Source organism: Vulpes lagopus, chromosome 3 (genome assembly GCF_018345385.1).
Source record: "Vulpes lagopus strain Blue_001 chromosome 3, ASM1834538v1, whole genome shotgun sequence".
Classification (NCBI taxonomy): domain Eukaryota; kingdom Metazoa; phylum Chordata; class Mammalia; order Carnivora; family Canidae; genus Vulpes; species Vulpes lagopus.
Window position 1 is genome coordinate 6,146,811 of NC_054826.1, and position 19,523 is coordinate 6,166,333.

At 37.3% G+C, this 19,523-nt stretch overlaps 1 long non-coding RNA gene across 1 annotated transcript; it reads left to right on the forward strand.

Moving 5' to 3' along the window:
* The first annotated feature begins 887 nt into the window (after nucleotides 1-887).
* Nucleotides 888-18,901, forward strand: LOC121486516. The gene is made up of 3 exons (XR_005986673.1): nucleotides 888-948; nucleotides 1,626-1,729; nucleotides 18,843-18,901. It is a non-coding gene; the product is annotated as an uncharacterized LOC121486516 (long non-coding RNA).
* Nucleotides 18,902-19,523: the final 622 nt, after the last annotated feature.

Below are 19,523 nucleotides of genomic sequence, written 5' to 3' on the forward strand. Positions count from 1 at the left end.
ACCTGCACGGAGCCAGCCTCGCCCGGAGGTGACCCCTCCCGCCCCGGCCCGGCCCGCCCCGTCCCCGTCCCCGTCCCGCCCCGGCCCGGGCACTGGAGCGTCTCCCTCACCCCGGCGCAGGGTGTCCCCTCGGGCGCCCGCCGGAGCCTCGCGCCGCGCAGCCGCCCCCGCTCTGGGCTCGGGGCCGCGGGCGCCGTCTGGGCCCCGCCCGCACCCGCCCGCACCCCCCTGCACCCTGCGCGGGGCCGGCGGCAGCCAATGGGGGCCCGGGACCCCCCCCCGCCCCCGGCCGCGCCCCGCCCCCCAAACAAGCCGCCGCGTGCGGAGAGCCGCGGAGTCCCGGGGTGCAAGGTGCGTGCGCCGGGGAGGACGGGGGAGGGGAGGGGAGAGCACGGGAGGGGAGGGGAGGGGGGAGGAGAGGGGAGGGGAGAGCACGGGAGGGGAGCGCAGGGGAGGGGAGGGGAGGGGAGGGGAGGGCACGGGAGGGCAGTGGAGGGCAGGGGAGGGGAGCGCAGGGGAGGGGAGGGGAGCGCAAGGGAGGGCAGGGGAGGGGAGCGCAAGGGAGCCCAGGGGAGGGGAGGGGAGGGCAGGGGAGGGGAGCGCAGGGGAGGGGAGGGCAGGGGAGGGGAGGGGAGCGCAGGGGAGGGGAGGGCAGGGGAGGGGAGGGCAGGGGAGGGGAGGGGAGCGCAGGGGAGGGGAAGGCAGGGGCGGGAGGGGAGGGCGGGGAGCGCGGGGGTGCGCGGGGAGGGGCGCGGGCACCTGCCTGCGGGCACCGGGCTGCGCCGCTCCAGCCCCCCCCACCCCGCTGCTAACCGCCTTGTTGCTCTGCCCCCTTCAGCTGCGAGGAAGGGGTCTCAGTCTCCAGACGCTGCCTCCGCTGCTACTTGGCGGCTAACCTTGGCCAAGAGGTTTCCCTGCAAGGGATGAGCCCTGCGTGTGATGCTAGAGGTTGGCAAATTGAAGTATTGAATTTAAACTGAAAAAAAAAAAAATAGGGAAAAAAAATGCCAAGTCCAGCACTCAATTCTCTTTTCAATCAAGAAAAGAGAAAAAGAAAAGAAAAAAAAAAAAAAAGATTTCTACTAATCCATTTACCTGTTTCTCTGCCATGGGCACCTGGTCCGTTCTCTAAGGAGCTAAAATGTGCCCAGGCTGCGTGTTACTCTGGTTTCTTTAATTTCTGCACACACATATATATATGTTGCAAGGTTTTTAGAATTAACATTCATGTCTGGGAGGGAAGCTACTCAGTGGTTACTTGCCACAGGACAGAATACTACAGTGATTTAAAGAGATCCCACAATGAAAAGTCACACTGCTGCACGCAGTACTGCCACCTCCTCCCAAATTCCAAAAACGCACGCATGGCTTATCTGTGAGGATCTTTCTTCAAAATTTCTGTTGATTCGTGATGTGGGTGAAATTCGAAAATTGGCCCTGTATGGGGAGTGAGGGATTGGGGAGACCAAAGAAAGAGCCAGGCTGCTCCAGGTGGGTAGGCGGTAGGTTTAATAAGCAAGGGACTTTACAGATGAGGATTGCGTTAGGTGGCCCCAAGACTAGGAGCTCTAGACACTTGCTCCCTAGACTTTTAAAAGCTAATATGGATTTCTTAATGGGGTCAGTCATAGACGGAGACCAGATGCTCTCAAGAACACATGACCCTCTCAAGTCCCTGAAGTGGCTCCTAGTATGGGAACAGTGCCCCTGAAGACATCCCAAGGACAGGGTAAGGAGCCTCTGGTGACCTGGGTCTTATGGGCGGGTCAACTGGAGGTCACGCCCTCTTATCGACCTCCCCCAACAGTTTCACTTCTGAGCTACTAAGTCCTAAAATTTGCTTAAACAAGTTCCTGGGAGTCACTTGTTTTCTCTCCAAGAATCTAAGTCACTATCATTTATATGTCAAGGATGCAGCAAAATCTGGGATAATCATTTAATCTTAAGTATGTCAAAACTCTCAAGAGCACAGAAATCTCCACAGTTTTAGAAATCTGCGTAAGTACGAGCAGGCTTGGTAGCTCAAACAACTGCACAAATAAGAATGTCTTTTCAATGTCACTGTTGAATAGGAATAAAATTAATGCGTCTTTCTGAAATCTTTTTATTTCACTGAAGTAATACAAATGGGTTGATGCATTTGGTGTAGCCAAGCTTTGTGTGTCGTGACAAGTTGAAATAGCTCGGGGAGACTTTACAAACAAAACAATTTTGTTACCTGTCCATCATGTGAAGGAGCCATGGAAAAGTGTAAGATTTGCAGCACTGTATGGCTGTGTTGCTATAAAAAGGTGAAAGCTAACTTTATCTTAATTCACTCGTGTAGCCAGTAAAATTTTATTCAGGACCATTCTCTGGTTAACTAGTCACCTGGCTTTTGTGAAGAAAGAATACGCTAACTAAATGATCATTATCAACATTTTTTTTTTTTTTACTGCTTGGTTTTATAATAACATGCATTCCTTTATTGGAATTCATTTGTGGATCACAAAGAACACGTCACTGAAACATAGAACATTGTCTTTGTTCTATTGGTCAATGGTTTTCCGCGTGTGATTTCCAGACCACTAGCTAAGGCTTCGCCTGGGAACTTACTGAAAAGGTAAATTCTCAAGCCCTTCTCTAATTCCTACTGAATTGGAAACTCCAAAAGTGGTATCCAAAAATCTATGTTTTAACATCCCTTCAGGTGATTCCAACGCACACTCAAGCTTGGGAGTCATTGCTCTAAGGAAGGTGTCTGCAAATTACTGCAGCTGACCAGCACCTGCTTTTGTACATAGACTGTTACCGGAGCACAGTTTCACCTATTTTGTCCATATTTTCTATGACTACTTTTGCACCACAATGGCAGAGCTGAGTACTTGCCACAGAGACCTATGACTTGAGGCTGAAAATGTTTACTCTGCCCCTTTAGGAAAACTCTGTTGACCCCTATCAAACACATTATAAGACGAGCTATATAATTAGTATTGGTGGCAAGAATTGAGAAACAAATAACAATTGAAGATGGGATGGACAGGATGAGATTAATGGAATCAATGGGATTTGGAATAGATTGCAAATTATGAGGTAACATATTGCTATATGTTTTTTAATTGAATTCTACTTCACCCTGGAGCGGGGATACACCTCTCCTTTCTAGTCTTGGTTATATGTCTTGCTTCAAAATATGGATAGAGAGGACATTATCATGTTCAAGCCAAATACTGAAGAATAAATATAAGTTCATACCCATTTCATACACAAAATTTTCCATCACTCTGGGCTGTTGAATGAAGAGAACATTGGAGTCCTAGCTATCCTAGGATGAACATGTAGTTTGAGAGGTAAATAAGGCTTTGATTTGTAAGCCACTGAGATTTTAGGGTCATGCGTTACCATATAGGAACCCAGTCTATCTTGACTCGGGTAAGTAGGTAAAATTTAAAGTAACTAGAGATACACTGTACCAAAGCAAAAGCAGTGACTAGAACAAGGCATTTAACTGGAAACCCAAACATCATTTTTGAGGAAAGAACAATAACACTAGTAGAGTTTCTTTAAGGAAAGAATGGCCTGAAAAGTAGGAAATAAATATTTAAAAGAATTATGACAGACAATTAAGGCTAAGGAGATAGAACTTAATTCTTTAGCAATGGGAACCATGGAGACTGTTTCGAGAAGAAATGACATCATCAAAATTATACAGTAGGAAGATTACTCTGTTGGCAAGAAATAAAGAGAAAGGAAAATTCATCACAAGGATGTGAAAAATTAAAATAGGATGTAATATGGGCCAGGGACTCAAGCATTGCCATCCTTACACCAATATTTAATGAGTTAACAAGTTCTGTCAACTTGACTTCCTAAAGTCATCATTTTATCATTGATTTTATCCACAACTGTCATTGCTTTGGTTCAGGCTTTTATCCTTCCTCCCTAGACATTTGTATCCATTTCTTTTTTTTTTTTTAAGATTTTATTTATTTATTCATGAGAGACACAGAGAGAGAGGCAGAGACACAGGCAGAGGGAGAAGCAGGCCCCTTTCAGGGAGCCTGATGTGGGAGTTGATCCCAGGACTCCAAGATCGCGCCCTGGGCCAAAGGCAGGTGCACTAAACCGCTGAGCCACCCAGGGATCCCTTGTATCCATTTCTTAACGCATATCTCTATCTCTTTGATGCATCTGTTATTGGTCAACAATAATTGATCAGCTTTGCCTCACAGCTGCCTTAATCCGGACCCAACCAGGCCAGTGAGACATCCCTGAACTCATAGAAGAGGGAAAGGACAGAGATACCAGGAGATTCTCATTCAAACAACAATAACTGTTGCTCAGAAGTGATGAAAATCATTTCTGTTTATATTTCTTTGGCCAAAGAATGTCACAGACACCTTACTAAGTATGATGTCAGTACAACAAAGATGTATAATCTTCCTAGAGGAAAAGAACCAAAGGAAGGGCCAATGATTATCTTGAGGAAAAATATAACCTGTAATCTACCTCATTCTTCTCTGACCCTAAACCAACAAAAAGATGAGGTTGCCTACCAGGTAGTTTGCATGTCTAGGGTAAAGATCCTATTTCTTTCATCTTTCTTTTGCCATTTCACATGTACTACTTACTGTTAAATTGAAATGGTTTCAAACAGACAAAAAGAATCTAAAAACAGAAATCACATAGGAAAAACTTAGAGGACTTTATTAGGCTATAGAGGCTATAGGTGTAGACATCAGAAAGAAGAAAAACATCAGTGTTCAGTATTTTAAATCTTGGAGATTATTCATCTTTCTTTGCTTTTTCTTTAAAGCAGGGGATGAATCAAAGTTCCGTGTGTACATGGTTTGTGTACCAGTTGATCACCAGAACCAGGGTCAATGGGCCTGATCAAAGTGGCCACTGTGAGTAGCATGGCTTGATTCCACTGGGATTTCTGGAAACGTATAGAGAATACCTCCAAGAATTTTCCAATCAAAAGGCCAGAAGCTCCTTTCTCTTATCCCTCTAGCCTACCCTTCTTTTGAGATATATATACAAGGGAGGCACCCCCACCATTCTCTTCAATGTAAAAGGAGACTGAGAGCTATAAATGAAGACAAGCTACAGTCACTTGAGGGATTCACCGTGTACATGAAAGTGGATCACATCCACATGGATTGTCCTCAGCAGCAATTGAAATCATCTGATATCCTGGGATACCAGTTATGTCAATAACCAAGGGTAGAAGAAGAAGGCAAATTTACTAACCTATGGTGCCAAATATTTCAGGATTCAGATTAAGGCAGAGTACCCAGATCATCTAGGGTAAGCTGATGATTTAAAATAACTGGAGGGAAACTACTGCCACAGAGTTTGAAATAAGAGACTCAGCTACTCATCCAATAGCAATAGTCATCGCTACGACAACAATTAGTACTAATAAATGGATTAATATTTACTGAGCACTTACTAGATGTCAGAATTAGGGCTGCATACTTCACTTATATTCTCATAGTGTGAAGGTGATAATACTATTTTCCTCAGTTTAGAAATGAGAAGACAAAGTCACAGAGAAGTTAAGTATCATGTATTTATCGTAAAGATGGTAATCAGTGGAGTCAGGATTTGAGTCATGGTGGCTGAACTCCAGAGATCATTTTAATAATCTCTAAACTCTAATGCTTGCCTTTAATATTTCTTTACTGCCATATGAATACAAAATCTGAATATAGCAGTTCTGTAGTTCTTGATATCAATGGTGGGAAAAAATCTCGATTATTAAGAAATAATGTTTTTTACTTCATGAACTGATATTTTAATAATCCATTGAACAAACAATTGTTGAATCCTACAGTGTGCATTATTTTGTGTTGAGGTGAATGGTGAAAGCAAAATAATAAACACTATAATCTCTGGAGACAAAAGAAAAAGCCTCCAGCCCTCAGGAATCTACAGCAACTACATATTTTATCATCTGTATATTAACTGAGTATTCTTACAGTGAAATAGTGTTTTGTCCCAAGATTATAAATACATCCCCATTAGGAACAGACATAAATGTTACATTTGAAAAGGAAAAATACAGAAAGCTTTGTCACAAAACAGCAAACTTCAGATTCAGCCGAGTTGCAAACAGAGATCATACCCGCTTCAATAATTTTCTCACTGTCTTGATTAGAAACACACATGAGACTTTACCTTATATGGAAGGATCTAATTTTTAAAACCCTGTGTATGTTTGGCATTAAATATTATTAAAGTGTCACAGTAATAATGTAAGAAGATATTTTTATTGCCATTTTATGGATGATATAACTGAGGCTCAGAGAAGAAATAACCTTCCCTCCGGGTCATACTGACGATCAGTATCAGGATTCAGGACCATGATTCATACTTGGTGGATCTCACTCTAAAGTCGTTCTTTCTCTCAAAATGACACCTACTCAAATTGAATTATCTATTTACTTTCAATAACGTCTCCTTAGCCTGTGGGCTACCATCAGTCAGTAGAATCCCGACTCTCACCTTCCTACAAATTTCTACTTCCCATAATGGGAAAACTCTAGTTAGGTATATTTTAGAAGCAGCCATGGGTATTATTGAATATGTGAAAGTGGGAAACACAAGAAATGTGAATAATGGGCATATGTCCAGGAGTTATTTGGAAAAACCACAAAATATAGCTTGTTTTAAACTAGGTGCTAAAAGATGAGTATGATTGGGCTAGGAAGAAAGATTGACATATTCAGGCTTGAAGCTTCTGTAAACCCAGCCTAGTCAGAGTCTAGGACTTGTGTTATGGAAAATTTATAAATATATTAAATCAATATACATTAAATAGAATATAAAATTAGGAGTTGGTTATTTTGGGGGCACTTGGCTGACTCAGTAGATATGTGACTCTTGATCTGGGGGTTATGAGTTCTAGCCCCATGTTGGGTGTAGAGATTACTTAAAACTATAATCTTTAAAACAAAAGTTGATTTTTTGATCTACTTGGAAGAAGAGTCCAATTTAATATTCACTTTTACAAAGGAGATTTAAGTGAGAAAAACATTATGGCACTCCATGATATAATAATACATCTGGGTATCAACTTCATGGTAAAAATAGTAGCATTAACACAAATTAACGGTAAACAAATTATAAAATAAGCATATAAATACATTAAATTTCACAGTTATCAGAGAATATGCACTCTAGAAATTCAAGCACATGTTGATAGCTTAGGAGTACATCATAAATCGCCAAATTTTAGTATTATCTGTATTTGACACCTTTATATTTCTGGTTGCATACAAGTTACATCTATAATAAATTTGAAAGATTCAAATTTTGTAAGCTGATAAACATTTGAGATTTTTTAAATTAAATGAAATTAAAACATATTTTATGTTTTTTTCTATAAAATCTATAGAACTAATTATTATTGAATAAATATCCCTTGGTTTTGAAAAATTGCTTAGTTTAACAAATATTGCTCCCTTATAGATATTACATTGATTTTAAAATAAAATCTACTTATTTCAAAAAAAAAATCTATTTCCCAGTTAGTAGGTTTTACAATAAATCTCTGGTAACGGATGCTCTAAGAGTATAAATACACAAAATTGAATATACTAATATAATCATATTTAATGTATAATTCTAAAATGTACTTTGTATCAATATCCTGTTTTCCATTTTTAATATTTTTTTCTCTTTTTTTAAATTTAAATTCAATCAGCCAACATAGAGTAGATCATTAGTCTCAGATGTAGTTTTCAACAATTTATCAGTTACGTGTAACACCCAGTGGTCATCACATCATGCTCCCCCCTTAATGTCCATCACCCAGGTGCCCTTTCCCCCCACCCACCTCTGCTTCAGCAACCCTCAGTTTGTTGCCTAGAGTTAAAAGTCTCTCATGGTTTTAATCCCTCTCTGATGACTTCCCATTCAGTTTTCCTTCCCTTGACCTATGATCCTCTGTGCTATTTCCTATAGTCCACATATGAGTGAAACCGTATGATAATTGTCTTTCTCTGATTGACTAATTTCACTTAGCATAAATCCAGTTCCATCTACATTGAAGTAAATAATAAGTATTCATCTTTTCTAATGGCTGAATAATATTCCATTATATATATAGATAGCTATATATATGAAATAAATATATATATATTTACCACATCTTCTTTATCCATTCATCTATCTTAGACATCTCAGCTCTTTAATCTTTTCTATATGTATTTTTTAGTCTCTGTATTTTTTTTTAAATTGGGTTGGAGACATTATTATTATTTGTCTTTACCATTTTCCTCTTTAAAAAAAATACCTAGGGCAGCCTGGGTGGCTCAGCGGTTTAGCACTACCACCAGCCCAGGGTGTGGTCCTGGGGACCCAGGATCTAGTCCCACCTCAGGCTCCCTGCGTGGAGCTGCTTATCCCTCTGCCTGTGTCTCTGCCTTTCTCTTTCTTTCTCTCTCTCTCTCTCTCTCTCTCTCTGTCTCTCTCTGTGTGTGTGTCTCATGAACAAATAATTAAAAATCTTAAAAAAAACTTTAAAAAAATAAAATAATTTAAAAAAATATAAAAAATACCTAAGTAAAAACATATTTTATTGTTTGTTGTGACACTGGGTTTTTGGTCAGTGTCTGCCATTGAAATGGAACAATCAGAAAGGGAGGAATCATACTTTTCAAAACCACACGCAAGTGGGGGGGGGAAGGCAAAAAGAAATGAAAAAAGATTGTGACATTTCTAAAACCCTCTGTTATTTCCACATTTCTTTCTGAGTAATGGTGTATGAGGTCAAACATACATACCACGAAACCTATATCAATTTGGTCATCAGCCTATGTAGATTACTTATTTGCTTTTGCAACTCAGGCTGACTCTGAATGATAACAACTAAACAATTGCAGGACTCCTGTCTACAGAAACCTACAAATAGTTGCTGCAGAAGGTCAGAGGGAAGGTGACTTCTGGGTCTGTTGGGAGCTAGACTCGGGCAATCAAGAGTTCCTCACCTCCTCCGTGTGCTTGGAATGGGTGCTCTGCCCACAGTTCCCACAATTTTTTGAGAATGCAGTTCATCAGTTTTCAAGAACATGACCTTCGGAGAGCAAGCACGACCTCAAGAGAGCCGTGTGTTATTGAGAACATCGGAGGATGTATGTGGCTAAATCCAGGCAAGGCCTCTTTATAAACTGTTAAGATTCTGGTGAGCCAGCGGGTGCTAAGATCCACTCTTGTAGTCGAGGGAAATGAGCCTCTTCTGTAAGTTCCTTTGCTTTTTAAACCTGCCAGCTAGCAATCTGGAGTGGCCTCTTTCCTAGGTCTCTCCTTGCTCTCTTGCTCTTGTGACTCTGTGGGGTCAGTTTCAAATTTTACTGAGGAAAACTCCTGAGGTTGTGACCCCATGACAATGAATCTTGGATAAAGCTAAATTTATAAATAAAAAGAATATGAAGGCATTGGGCAAGTAAAGGTCATTTTCTTTATTTAGTAATATTATCCACTCGGCCTTGTGTTAGGAGGGCTAAGCCACGGTCCCAAAACTCCCTTCAAAAACAATAAAATCTTGAAGGAGGAAGAGATGGATAATTGTACCTCACCATAAAAAAAAAAAAAAAAAAAAAAAAAAAAAACAAAGACATAAAAGTAAACCAGCACAATACAAAGATAGAGCATCGTTCTACTCAGTCCTGGAGTGGACATACTGGATTTTTAGTCGAATAAGACAATACCCAAACCTACTTTCCTTTGAGATGTCTGGGGGCTCTACATGATAAAAAAATTATTTTTAAAGTTAGCATAATTTTCAAGGGAACCCAAAGATAAGCACAATTTCTGATAAATGGCCAAGCAAATTTCATTCCATTTGCAATAAGATGATGGTTAGAGCAAAGTTCTGAGGGATACGGAATATCATTATTATACAAAATGACAAATTTTAGAATACCAAATTTCTTTATTTTGCTTAAGTAAGATCTCCAAGTCCTGGGTGATGAAAACCCGTCTACATAGCTTCAGGCCTGAGTAGAAAAAAGCATTTTCTTGCACTCTAAGCTCTAAACGATGCAAGTAAGATATGACTGCCCAAAGAAAATGAAAACAACCTAGAGTACAATGAACAGAAAGATTCAAAAGGACAAAATATTCAAAAATATTTGAAATATTAAATATTTAAAATATTCCAAAAGATAAAAAGAAATCCTGCATGTTTAGAGAGTTTCAACACTGTGATGGAGAACATGGGGAAAGCTTGAGACAATAAGTGCTATTAATTTATGGGTCTTTATGTTGAATAAGCACCCAACTAATTCTGCTCGGTTTCAAGGGCAAAGTGGTAGCTAGTGGCAGACGTTGGAGTGTAAAGTCAACCCTCTAGGGGCACCCGGGGCTCAGTGGGTAAAGCATCTGCCTTCAGCTCAGGCGCCTGGGATGCTCCCATAACGGGCTCCCTGCTCAGCAGAGAGTCTGCTCCTGCCCCTGCACCCTCCTGCTTCTCCCTCCCCCTCTACCACCTCATCCTCTCTCTCCATCTCTCTCTCTCTCTCAAATAAATAAATAAATAAAATCTTTTTTAAAAGTCAACTTTTTAATAGTGGGTATTATATAGACATCTGCATGAAAATACAAAAGTTCCCTGACACTAGAAGTACCTAATCCATAGATATGAAACAGAACATCGTTATGCTTACAAAACGGTAGAATGATAGGGAAAAGTTAACATACTCGTGCCAAATTGACATGACTGAAAGAAAAAGTGTTATTCTCTCTTGTTGAAATTATACATGGTGGGAACTATGGTTGGTTTTAGAGGAGAAAAGATTGGTCTTCCCTCTAATATCAGATCAATCACATATATGTAGATGCCAGTTCTCATTTCCTTGACGGTTCCATTTTGGAGAAACCCTCACAATTCCCAATATCCTTTCTTTTTAGCACCTTTATTAATTACAGTTTACAAACCATAAAGTCCACTCACTTGAAATGTAGAATTCAAAGAACTGAGGTACATTTGTACAGTCATGGAGCCATTACCACAAGCTAAATTTAAAATATCCAAATCAGGGGCTCCTGGCTGGCTCCGTGGGTGGAGCAGGTGACTCTTGATCCTGAGGTTGTAAGTTCAAGCCTATATTGGGTGTAGAGATGACTTATAAATAAAATTTTTAATAAAATATTCAAATCACCTGATGTGATCTCTGGCACCAGTTTGCAATCACTGGAACCAATTTTTAATTTCAATCTAATCCCAAGCTATCACTTATCTATCTCTACATAGATTTGCCTTTTCTGTAGATTTAGTAGAAGTGGACTCCTACAATATATGGTCTTTTGATCTGGTTTCTTCCATTTAGCATATATTTGAGCTTCATAATTGTTATAGTATCAGTAACTCATTCCACTTATGTTGCTAACAAGTATTTTATTGGTTCCATGTACCATATTCTGAGTATCCATTCACCAGTTGATAAACATTTAGATTTTTTTTTTTGCTTTCTATTATAAACAATGCTGCTGAGTCAAGTACAAGTCTTCATGTGGACATGTTGTTTCATTCTCTTAAAAATATTTCTAGGAATGGAATCATTTTTTTCATATATTACACTTATAATTATTATTTTAAAAAACTGCCATACAGTTTTTCAAAGTGATTATATCAGTTACATTCACACCAGCAGGTGTAAGAGGTTTCCAGTTTCCCATATATACTTGTCAGCGGTTTGTCTTGTCTGTCATTTTTATTGTAACTATTCTACTGGGAAGAAATGGTATCTTTTTGTGGTTTTAATTTACATATATCTAATGATTAATAATGTTAAGCATGCACATATTTCCAAGTGACTACTAACCATTTGTATATATATATGTGTAAAAATATATGTATAAATATATATATAAATGTTTACATATGTATATATTTGTGTGTGTGTATGAAACTTGTGTTTCAATTTTTGCATTATTTTTATTTGGAATTTGTCTTCTTATCATTGTAAGTTTTCTCTACATATTCAGAAAATTAAGAGGAATGTAATTTGCAAATATTTTATCTCAGTATTTTAATTTTTAACCGTGTCTTATGAAGTACAACTTTTTTTTTTCTTTTCAATTTTGAAGAATTCCAATTTATTTTTTAACATGAATTGTGCTAGTGATACTACCATCTCAGAACTTTTCACCTAAATAGAGGTAGCAAAGATTTTTCCTAGATTTTCCTCTAATCGTTTATTTATTTATTTATTTATTATTTATTTATTTATTTATTTATTTATTTAAAGATTTTTACCTATCTATTCATGAGAGACACAGAGAGAGAGAGAGAGAGGCAGAGACACAGGCAGAGGGAGAAGCAGGTTCCATGCAGGGAGCCTGACATGGGACTTGATCCTGGGACTCCAGGATCAGGCCCTGGGCCAAAGGCAGGCGCTAAACCACTGAGCCACCCAGGGATCCCCCAGTTTTACTGTTTTAGATATTACGCTTTAGAGTATGATCCATTCTGATTAAAAAAAAAATGTCGTATGAAGTAAGTGCTAAATTAATCTTTTCACGTGAGTATATCCAGTCTGTGTAATACCATTTGTTGAAAAAGCTATCCATTTCTCATTGAATTGGCTTGGCACCTTGGTGGAAAATCAATTGAAGTAAGAGATGACAAATTCTACACACTACAAATGTCTTAGCATTACTTTCTGCTATAAATATAAGCTCTTTTAGGAACAAATGAAGAAAATTAATGAATCAGTAATTTTATTTCTCCCATATCCACAGTTCCTCTACTGGCACAGGAACCTGGGATTTCTTTTTTTTCTTAATAAACTCTGTGCTGCACATGGCACTTGAGACCCTGAGATCAATAGTCACACACTTTACAGACTGAGCTACCCAGACACCCCAAGGCATGATCTTTTTAATGTCCCTTTGGATGGATAATCTAGTTTGAAATTTCTCTTACTTTTTTTTTGTTTTGTTTTGTTTTGCTACTTCAATGTTTAGAATTACAGCATACTTTTATTAAAATGTCTGAGTTTATACTGTATTTCACTATATTTCCTTCCCTGCATTTACCATTCAGTAGGTTAATTATGTGTTGACACAGTTTGTGATAAGAGCTGTGGTGCACGTGGTAATAGGAGGACAGGGTATATTGGAGAGTGCCTTTTAAAATATTTTTGCTAAGAGCTGCTACTTATGTTGCCAAGTGAGAGATAGTACCCAACTTAAGATATTCCTCAGGGAATGGAAGGTGATCTTTAATATTACAGGCGAGAAAGCTGACTCTGAACTACTGTTACAGCAGCTTAATGGTTCCCAGTGGGAGATAGTTACAGGATTTATTTCGCACATGCTGATTTGGGAAAAGTCATGCTTGCACCCATGTCAGGTGTAAAGAACTTGTTCAGAATAAGTCATTCACTGGTACAGAGAATAAATTGAGTGCTATACATAAAAATCAGCTAAGGAGAGAAATAAAAACTGAGTTTCACTGGCTGAAATCTTAGTATTCTAAACACAAGGTAAATTTAAAAAAAAAATACATGTGAGGGACGCTTGAGTGGTTCAGTAGGCTGTTTCCAACTCTTGATTTCATCTCAAGTCATGATCTCAGGGTTGTGGGATAAAGCCCCCAGAGTAGTTCTGTGCTCAGCAGGGAATCTGCTTGAGATTCTCCCTCTCCCTCTGCCCCTCCTCCTGTTTGCACACCCTCTCTCTCTTTCTCCCTCTCTCAAATAAATAAAACTATTAAAAAAATTTACATGTGGAATCAAATGTTAGGGTTAGATCAGTAAAGAAGCCAAATAAAGCTATGTGAAACCAGAAAATAAAATTCAAGAAATAAAAAAAGGAAAAAAAATAAGGAGGAAGAAGGAAGGAAGGAAGGAAGGAAGGAAGGAAGGAAGGAAGGAAGGAAGGAAGGAAAAGAAAGGAAAGGAAAGGAAAGGAAAGGAAAGGAAAGGAAAAGAAAAAAGGAAGGAGAAATGAAAGCTATGATGTTTGACAATTGTACTAATTTTACAACTGTGGTAGATGGTGGTAGTCCTGGTTTCCATTTTGTTCACATCTTTCTGTATCCATTCCTCCATCTACTCTGATTCTTGTCTTGGACATGTGACATGATATGGACCAATGGTTAAGAGCAAATATAACACAGATAATTGCTTGAAAAATACTTCCATGTTGGAGATTGTTCACTTTTGCTCTTGGGGCCTCTTGCCAACTCTTCCATGTGAAGAATATATATATATATATATTCCGATAAATAGAAACCATATGAGGAAAACATATGCCATCCTAGCTAAATCATCTGAGACCTGCCATCTGTGACTGATTCACCAGGAGACCATAAACTTATGAGCAAACCTGACCGCGATGAGCAAAGTCTGGCCTAGACTAGAGGGACCAAGAACTACCCCCAGGTTACTCCGGAACAGCATTCTGACATACAGAACTATGATCTAGATAAATAGTTGTTGCTTTATTAAGCCATTGTAATAAAATTAGGCCACTAAGATTTGTTATGTAGCAAATGCTAACATGATTTTCTTATTTTAGGTAAATATGTAAGGATTTTGAAGGTATTTGTAAAGCAATGTTCAGTAACTCGTACATTTGAGAAATTATCATTATTGACATTATCTATGTAGTTGATAACTTGATTGATGATTTGAATATTGACTGCATAGTGTCAATATACTAAGAGCAAAAGATAGCAGTTTTATTTTAGAACATTTTCAGCTCCTGTATAAATAAAACCAACAATAATTTCATAATAATAACTAAGCAATCATAAGATTTCATGCACAAGCAAAATTAGCTTGAAGAAGAATTCCCATTGGCAGGCTTTAAATACATGACCCAAAACAATAATGGTGATAACTATATACCACATTGTTCCTTTTTGTAAGTTTTAAATATCAACTTAATTATATTCAGCCCGAAAATATATCATTATCATTTTTATTTAATCACATACTGATGCACATACTGAAAAGGTAATTATTACTTGAATTTTTCCAGCCACTTAGAATTATATAGAAGGGGAAAAATTGTGTTTTTACAAAGTGAGAGGGAGTGGTAAAGAATGACAGTGTATATTTGGTACACTAGTTATTTTAGATGTGTAGAATTGCATCAAAACAAATAATCTATTTGTGTATTATGAAATAGCAGCTATATTTTTCTCAAGTCTGGTCACGTTCAGTTTACATTTGTACTTTGGCAATAAATCACCTTCTTTATAATGTACCTTTTTCTTTCATTTTCCCACACTATTTACATTCATTCAGAAGTGCCTCCTTGACAATCATTTTCAATCTCTTGAATCTTAGGATAGATTATCCTGATCAGTTATTAGCTATTTGAAAATACTTGTGGAATAAAATAATTTTAGGAAAAAAATAGCAGAAGAGACATAAGGAAAGAGAATAGGAAAAGAACAGAAACTAAAAATAAAAAGACATTTTTGGTGGAATTTTAATAAGAAATACAACTGATTACTAAATATCCATTCTCTTCTATCAAAGGAAAAAATGTAAAATGAATAGAATGATGAGAGATGTGGGGAAAAAAAGAGATTCTGGAAGTATGTAATTCAATGTAGATGTTAACTTGTTTTTTTGTTTGTATAATTTAAACAGGTAATACAGATATACCGGGCATTATTGAAAAGGCACAGAACAGTATATAAGAAAAGGACATTATCTCCAACTCTGAATTCTAATATTCAGATTTCTCTCCCCAAAAGCAACCAGTGTCACTATCTTTGATAGTATTTTTTATAGAGATGTCTGAGTTCTCATAGTTCAGATTTTTCTCCTTAAGTATCCAAAGGATAGCTTTCTGTGCAAAGAACCCAAACTTATGTTTTTTTCAGTAGGATTTTGATGGAACAAAAATCATAGGAGTTCTATGTTTTTGATCTAATAGAAAAGAGGAAAAATGAACTTCTCTAACATCTTTGATGTTTATAAAATCCATATAGCAAGTGTTCCAGAGCCCTACAAGGAATCTCTATCTCTCAGGTCATTCAATTTTTGACCTCAAGAACTAAAAGAAACCCAGAAGCTTTCAAAATAAGCTTCCCCATGAAGTCAATTGTAAGACCTTTGGTTTCATATGAATACCTTAATAGTTTCTTTAGGTTTTGAAGAACAAACATTGAACATAAAATATCCCATATGCTATTTTATTGTGAAGCCATTTTTCATTTGGCTTGTATGAAAGTCTACTTTTTTTTTTTAAATTTATAGGCAAACTGTTCCAAATTGTTCTTTCCTCAGATGTCAAAGGATTATACATTTCTGCCCACTGCTATATGACAAGTGGTGCTCCCTGTGGGATGAATCTCTTACCATGCCATTGATAGCAAGCTTGCTCATGTGATTCTTCTTGGCTAATGGGATTAGAGTAGAAATTATGTGTGCTACATACAAGTAGGAGCTTTTGGGGCCATCACGTGTTTTTGTCCTTGTTTTTCCCTCTCCTAGTGAGTGTCACATCACATGATCCATATAGAGCCTGTGAATTCAGTCTGCTTTCTGGTTTGTAGACACAAAACAGAGTTAAAACTGATTTAGAATTAACAGTGGCACTTAACATGTAAACCGCTGAAATGTTGGGACTGCTTTTAAGCATAACACAATATACCAAAAGCTAAGTGATGAAAATTAGTAAAAAAAAAAAAAAAATGTGATTTCTAGAAAATTGCTTTTGCCTTTTTTAAATGATATTGATTTTATGGGTCAGTATGTATCAGGATTATTTGTTAATACTTTTCAATATAAACATAAGTATGGAATTTACTTCACCTTATTTAACCTCACTAAACCAGCTACACCAAAAAAATGTGTGCGTGCCTGTGAGTTACGTTGCATAGAGATTGCCGATAAGTAATGTTTGCAAAATAAATTAGGAAACATTCTTTAAAAGGGGACAAATGATATCATAATGGTAATCTAAAAGCATATCTATTGTTAATCATGTCCTAAACAAGAAAAAACAATGTTACTTTATATACTTAAAACTACACTTAGATAATTGATTACTCTAATTCTGCAATAGAAATGGGAATGTTAAAGGTAATAGTTGACTATAAACCTGGTTTGACACACAGTGTTTGGTTTTTTACATCATGGTTACACTTAAAATTTACATCAGTCTCTGTTCCAAAGTGAAATCTGGTTAAGTTATGTGCTGACACTTAGAAAGATTCAAAAATAGTAAAATAAATACATAGCCTCTGTGAAATGAAATAATGGTGACAAGCAGGGGCAAATATGAGTCATTCAAGCCAATATTCCCCCAGTGATCTTACTGTTTTCTAACCATTTTGAAGGAAATCTCATGAAACTCATGTATGCTGATTAAATCCAGAAAGTTGTCAAAGTCTCATTACATCATTGTAAATTTTATTGGGAAATATGAGCTGAGGCTATCGCTTTTAACTATCCTTATAGTTAAATAATCATTTCAAGTGCAGTTTTTGTATTAAATAAGTACAATCTGAGTTTTTATCATTAAATATTTACTAAGTGCCCGTGTTTCTATTGGTACAGCTATGAAAAGTTTGGAGATACTGAGATACTGAGATATATTTAAATGACTCTAGGTGCTGCGAGTGAGGGACAAGTGCAGCAGTTAATGAATATTCAAATTGTGTGGAGACTGAAATGATGGAACATGTGACAGTGGTATTGTAATAGTGTTGTGTGGTGACAAGTGGTAGCTACACTTGTTGTGAACCTATGTTCACGGAGCATAATGTGTAGAGATGTTGAATCACAATATTGTATTCCTGAAACTAATGTAATGTGGTACGTCAACTGTACTTCAGTAATAATAATAATGGTAATAATAATAATAATAATATGCAAATGAATGCCAGAAACAAATAATCTTTCTGAGCAATAGCTATTTAATGAGGGCTACTTGGAGAATTTTGTTTCAAATCTTTAATTCTTGAAAATTCTGGATGTTTCAGTAAATATTTCATGAGGTAAATGATGCATCATTTCATTGCATCGTTCACACATTGTTTTGTTGATGCATTGTGATCTGGGACATTTTAGAAATGATGCCTTTAAAGTATGTGGGCAAACTCTTCAGTGAAAGCACAATTTATTTGAATTTTATTTTGGCAAGAGTGTAATCAGTCAGAAAACAAACTCACAAATCTTGAGTAAATACCTTAAACTTACCTGGTCTCAGGCTTTCCATGGGGAAGATAAACAGTTTTATTTCATAATCCTTCCCAAGTCAAGAAATTTGTTATTCTTCATATTTATTCTGAGCACTATCTGAGCATAGGTTCTACGTGGAATCAAAGATTTACAATCTCTGACCCTAAAGAGTTAGAGCATGGCTAGGCAAAAACAAAAACCCGCATGCAAGATAATGAATGATACGTGTTAAATTGTGTGAAATGGAACAGACTACCTAGACGTGTCTTTTGTGTCCTGAGAAGGGAAAGATACATGTGGGATAGAATAAAAGAATAAATCACAATGACAAAAATTCTCTGCATTCATTTTAGGAAGATAAAATAAGAATGGCTAATGTTTGAACAGTACTCCCTTGGCTGGCAGGAAGCTTTCTCTACTTCCACTCGGGGTTGATAGCATACCTGGAATTTTAATACATCACAGCCAAACAGCACTATTGATATTTCTGCTTAATGAAGTGCCCTTTATTGAGAATCCTGCCCCTTGCAGTCTCAGATAAAAAGAAAGATAAATTCAATTCCTATATTTGAAGAACAAGGTTATTACCTTTTCTTCTAAAAACTTGTTAGGATAACATACTGCTCAATAAGACTAAAATAATGAGTTTCTCATTTTTTCTGTGATGTGTGATACCAGTAATTGTAAACTATTTTCCTGTTGCAGTTCTTGTCACGACGTAAGAAAAAGGATTTGGAGGACATTGAAAAGCCACTGATTGATTCTAATATGTTGAATATATTATTACTTATAGTACGGATGATGGAGAGGATGCTTCTACTTTTTTTTTTTTTTTTAATGTCAGGACTTAGCACAAAATCTATATAGTACCGGGAAATTAATTTAGGGTATTGATACATGTTCACCAAAAGGAAATGAGGATATAACTCGCTGTAAATAGTTTTTTTCATGTTAATTTAATGGCTAAAAGGAAATTTCATTTCCTTTATTTTAATGTTTAGTTCTGTTCAATTCTGCTACATCGCCCAAAGGTCATTTTTTTCTCCATATGTCAGAAGTAGAACTAAACTTTGGATTATCTTAAATGTTTGCTGTAGAATTTGGAGAAAGGTGGGCCCCTTATTCACATTGTGCAGCTCAGCGTATGAATAATAAACAACAGAGAACTTTCTTTTCAACAAACGCAGACACGAACATGGTCAATACGTTAGATGTATGTTGGAGCCTCAACACCTAGATCAAAAATATTTTTATCTACAAGTTAATTAGATGACACTGAAAAGACTCAGTGTATTGCATAACTTTTTCTTCTTTTTTTCCCTTGATATATCTTTGGCGATATCCCCAAATTTAGACGCTTAACTATCAAATGTTCTTTTCAGATCC